The sequence below is a fragment of the Macrobrachium nipponense genome, chromosome 28 (assembly GCF_015104395.2).
Source record: "Macrobrachium nipponense isolate FS-2020 chromosome 28, ASM1510439v2, whole genome shotgun sequence".
Classification (NCBI taxonomy): Eukaryota; Metazoa; Arthropoda; class Malacostraca; order Decapoda; family Palaemonidae; genus Macrobrachium; species Macrobrachium nipponense.
Window position 1 is genome coordinate 17512690 of NC_087217.1, and position 6087 is coordinate 17518776.

The window sequence follows — 6087 nt, forward strand, 5'->3', positions numbered from 1 at the left end:
TTAAACATTCCATTTTTTAAATTCATCACAAATCTCACCCTATTTAAATGTGGTGAAAAGCCATATTGTAATGCATGCATTCAGATTTTTCCACATATGGAAAAAAATGCATTTCGGTGCTCTTTGCGTTGTGATAACATGACAAACTTTAAAGTTTCGGAACCAAAGTTACATTGCAATCAGTAAATTACTGTATTTTCCAAAAAGCAGAATCCGACTCCGTTACGAGGGTATGGCTGAAATGTATAGCACATTGGCATCATCCATAAAATTATTTTTTCATTAGCTAACATATAGTTCAATATGAAAGAAAATATAATGGATAGACGTGTGAGGATATAAAAGCTACACCTATAAAAGTGAATTATATTTTTCTTCTTTTTTTTATGTTTACAACAGAAGTGAAAAGTAAAAAATACATAAAATCGTTTTGGGACCAGGGATGCGTAACATGGAAGTGTTTCTTTAGAAGCACTTACGATGGACAATACCAGGGCCAGACTCATCGTATTCCTCCTTTGGTGATCCACATCGCCTGGAAAGTAGATAACGATGAAAGAATTGAACCACCGATCCAGACGGAGTACTTCCTCTCAGGGGGAGCGATGATCTTGATCTTGATGGTAGATGGAGCCAATGTAGTGATTTCTTTCTGCATCCTGTCAGCAATACCAGGATACATTGTGGTGCCCCCAGACATGACATTATTTGCGAAAAGATCTTTTCTGATATCAATGTCACACCTCATAATGGAGTTATAGACCGTCTCGTGGATACCAACAGATTCCATACCCAAGAAAGAAGGTTGAAACAAAGATTCAGGAGCTCGGAATCTTTCATTGCCAATGGTAATAACTTGACCATCAGGGAGTTCATATGATTTCTCTAAAGAGGAAGAGGCAGATGCAACGCTCATTTCACTTTCAAAATCAAGGGCAACGTAGCAGAGCTTTTCCTTGATGTCACGAACAATTTCTCGTTCAGCTGTGGTGGTAAATGAGTAGCCCCTCTCTGTCATGATCTTCATCAAGTAAGCTGTTAGGTCACGCCCAGCAAGATCAAGACGTAGGATGGCGTGAGGAAGAGCATAACCTTCATAGATGGGAACTGTGTGGGAGACGCCATCACCAGAATCCAACACAATGCCTGTAGTACGTCCTGAGGCATAAAGAGACAGCACTGCCTGGATAGCAACATACATGGCTGGGGCGCAGAAGGTTTCGAACATAATCTGGGTCATCTTCTCACGATTGGCCTTTGGGTTAAGAGGGGCCTCCGTAAGTAGAACTGGGGACTCCTCGGGTGCAACACGGAGTTCATTGTAGAAAGAATGGTGCCAGATCTTTTCCATGTCATCCCAGTTGGTGATAATACCGTGCTCGATGGGGTATTTGAGCGTAAGTATACCTCTCTTACTTTGGGCCTCGTCACCAACATAAGCGTCCTTCTGACCCATACCGACCATCACACCCTGGTGACGCGGTCGACCAACGATGGAGGGAAAGACAGCTCGAGGGGCATCATCACCTGCAAAGCCAGCTTTGACCATACCTGACCCATTGTCAATGACCAATGCGCAAGCGTCGTCGTCACACATTTTCTGTGTCGAGGGGGGTCAGTAGTTATCAGCTGCAAAGATCATCATAAACGTTAATTGGCTGCGGTGTTAGACCGGCACATGAATTTTTAATTAATATTTACCTTTAAACTACTAATAGTAACTGTTGAGGAGCCAACAGCTCTGGACTACTCGTCAAGTCATAGATATCTATCGAAATATCACTTCGCATGTCCATTGAGTAATACTCGTGACTTACAACAAAATTATTTGTCATTCTGATTTCATCCATCAAGTCCCCAGCGTTAATGATTAGAGTATTATGCTCATATGGACCTACATACACGCTAAAATATTCAACTGAACAAACTCAGTCACACAAACAAACAAAAGATACTGCTGTCAACCGAGTCTATTCTCATATTCAGCGGACTATGCGGAATGTAGATATGACATGCTACAAGAATATACTGCTATAGAGAGAGAGAGAGAGAGAGAGAGAGAGAGAGAGAACAAATTCGGAAGCGCTGGATAACGAAGAATGTGGAAGAGTTAATGACATAAGCCTATTCGAATGGTGTAACTAAACAATCTTATAATAAACATTAAGAATAAAACATTCTTTGTAAAGTTCTTACCTAGTTATATTTCTTAGTATAGCTGTGTTGCATGTATTGAATAAATATTAAAACACCTCCTATGCACAGCCTACATATGAGAAGCGAGCTGAAAACATAACAGCCACACAGATACACAAGTTGAGAAGCGACACAAATAGACCCAACAAAGGGGGAAGGTGTAGAAATAAGATACAGCTTGGTTTCTCGTGAGGGGAAATGTGGGCGGAGCCAAGATGAGGTGGAGAGGGTGATGTAATTACTTGTTGTAGTTGCTGTTTGTAAAAGGGGAGCGGGAACATTTTTTCCATATTTGGAGATGAGACGGCAAGCATTCAGCAGTTCTAAAACAAGATTAAATTTTCTCGAGGTGCTGTAGCCTCAATAGAAAACTGTACTTGGAATCTTAAATATATTGGTTGTATAGATATATAAAAAGTTATGTTTCAACTCAAACTAATCTAAATTCACGGATATGTTAGAGTACCTAAGTTACTGTTCAGGTTAATGTAAAACCATTTAACGAATTGTTTTTAATGGCTCCAATGTACTGATCGGTAAAACCATGATTTTCACATGAAACTGTCAAACTAAACAGCATCAGCGATAAGTATTGTCACTTACTTTGCTAAAACAGACACTCCACTTTACTTTCCTATGGCCAATTACTATATGCTTGCTAGCTTCGTTTGCCCTACTAAAACACCAAAAAGTGTACTGTCCGGAAAGATGGATGCCTGTCAATATTCCGTATTATTTACACTCAGACAATATCGCTCATGCATACATACACAGGTGCAAACTACAGCACCTATCCATGTAGATTACTTTATGCATAGGCTACAGGGAAAACTGTGGTCTTTCACCTCAGTTCACGGAACAAACATAAACTAAGGAAGCGGAAATGATTCTCTCTCTCTCTCTCTCTCTCTCTCTCTCTCTCTCTCACATAGTATATACGTACACCCTAAGCATAATCACAAGAGCTTATTCCTTTTTTCGAGTACTCACTTCTAAGGGTCCTTGGTGGCAACTGAATGTAACCCTCGAACCTCAACATCTTTTATACCGTTTCCCTATGACACACTCCAATCTTCTTCTTTTTTTTTTAAGAGTGGGGAACCGACAGAGGGGCAGGGCAAGAGGAGGTCACCCTCTTCATTTTAGTCACTCCTTAAAAGAAGTTGGGGGGTTCCTCGCATAACGTACTGCCATCTGTGTTAAAAGTGGTGTGGGATGCAGGGCGTGGGGAGTTGGGGGTGGTGTGCGGGGGTGGGGGGGTGTGGGGGTGGCTAATGAAACCTGTTATAAAGGGATGAAACTAAGTGGATGTCTTTAGATCATCATGTCATTTAGCATTTTTCTAAGAGCATGAGCAGGAATGTGTATCCATGTTTATTAATAACCATTTATTGCGTGTCATTAACTGTAATTCATGAGTCTCCTGCAATATTTAGCCTCAAGGTGTACGGGTTATAAATATCGAGGGTTAATTAATGACGAGAAGGGACTTAGGTAGAAAACTCAACTATCTAATCCGTGCCTTATTTCTTTGTCTGTTAACTAGTATTCAAAAGGTATAAATTCAGAGAAGATGCCTTAAAATAAAACTCACAACGTTCTGTTCTTAGAACATTATTGCTAGGTGTTGAATTTGTACCAAGAGGCTACTTTTTTATACTTATGTCACCAACTCACGCATTTGTACAGTATACTAAGCCACAAATGCTGCTTATTAGCGAATTCACTTTATATCAGGAACTACGCCAAAATGTAATATTTGATAACTCAATTTAATTTAACCTTTTCCAGATACAAACCTAAGGCTTTTGTTGTGAAAGGTTGTACATAATTCACACGTAACTCGTTAGTATATATACGTTCACTTATAAAGCAATGAATACCATTTAATTTCGATTTCACTTTGCATCTGACATAGCCAGGATTCGCTCGTATGCCTTTGGGTTGATACAGAAGTGACAATGATTTAATTTTTCGGCCATCAAGATTTATGTATGTATGTGTAATATATATACTATATATAAGTTAGTGAGTTCGACTCTGCTATACTTATTCTTGCAGATTTACTTTTTTTGTGCTTAAAATTTAAACTAACCCATCTCCGTGGTAGGTAAGTGATGCGCTTGAAACAAATTGGAATCTATTATAGTTTTAGCAGTAATTCACATATGATTTTAAAATGCGCTACCTAGGAATGACTTTCACCTAAAAGGAATTACTGCATTTATGATGAGCGCACCTACCCTGGCTTTCAAATTTCGAGCCCAAGTCATGTATGTTTGATCAGGAATGTTGTTTGTTTGTATGGTGCTTTTACGTTGCATGGAACCAGTGGTTATTCAGCAACGGGACCAACGGCTTTACGTGACTTCCGAACCACATAGAGAGTGAACTTCTATCACCAGAAATACAAATCTCTCACTCCACAATGGAATGGCCGAGAATCGAAACCGCGACCACCGAGGTGGAACGCTAATACCATATCAACCACGCCGCTGAAGCGCTTGATCAGGAATGATAATGACAACCAATCGGCCATCAAGTGATTTAGGGCCCGATGAGCATATTATCATACATCTCTCTCTCTCTCTCTCTTCACTATATATATATATCTATATATATATATATATATATATATATATATATATATATATATATATATATATATATATATATACACGCACACGTACATATATATACATACACATATAGTATATATATAATATTATAAATGCAATATATAATACCATAACTGTGTGTCGTGTACTCTATATTAATATATATATATAATTATATATATTAATATATATATATGTGTGTGTGTGTGTGTGTGTGTGTGTGTGTGTGTGTATCAGCCAATAAAACGAAATAAAGTAAAACACTATGCTAAAATGGGTAAATTCCAGCTCTAGCAAATGCATCTGAATTCGACAGACATGTAGCTATTATACAAAACCTAAGCAAGATCAAACTTACATCCTTCTTCGTTGCCGAATACTTTAAATGAACCTGTACTCTAACTCAACGTGCAGATATTAGTTTCTTAATTTCATCTTTACTTCGGGCTTAAGCCTTAGTAGCGATTAACGTACCTACCCAAAAAAATGTGAAATAAAAAAACTTAATAGGTCACTGTAGCTATTATAGCAAAATAGTCATGGAGAAAAACATCACTAACAGAAAGGGAATCATTTAAAGTTTATTCCAGTCTTTAGAGAAAGAGGGAGCCAGGTGTGAAAAGGCGAGAAAAAGAAAATATTACTTGACCCGTGCTACCTAATGATCCTTTCCTAAGAAGATTTATCTAAGTTTGAGGGAAACATGACTCTTGTTACAATGATTAATGCGACCCAAGTCGCTCTCACGCCAGTTTTAAAGGAAAATATATATCCCAAGAATCACAGTTCTTTCACGTCTTTATATTTTCCGTTTAGTTGGGGAAAGCAGTTGACTTGAAACGAATCCCTGTAATACGCATAATGCATATTACTCTGCACCGATATATCGCTTTACATTAACTATAAGAAATTGCTTTTAGCGAACTTTGTATATGTTTAGTTAACCTCGTTAAAATATAGATGTGTGAATATAGGACAACGAATTTCCAAAGTAACCTGGCGGAAAAGACACATTATGTGAAAGGAAATCCACGCATTCGTTCTGTCATTTTCACTAAGTAAAGTGTTGCTGGTATACAAATGGTATCATACTACTCTCCCTTTAGTCTCCCATTGTTCATACGTTCTATTAATCAAGTTAGACCCTTAATTGTACCTTTTCAAGATATTTAATAAATTCTGTTCATGTTATTTTTATGGTTTACGAGTTAATTTCGTGGATGCTATAAGTATATTCCTTGCACTAATTAAAAGGCCCTAATCAGATTGATAA

At 38.0% G+C, this 6087-nt stretch overlaps 1 pseudogene; it reads right to left on the reverse strand.

Moving 5' to 3' along the window:
- Nucleotides 1–352: 352 nt before the first annotated feature.
- Nucleotides 353–3208, reverse strand: LOC135201522 (actin, muscle-like; annotated as a pseudogene).
- Nucleotides 3209–6087: the final 2879 nt, after the last annotated feature.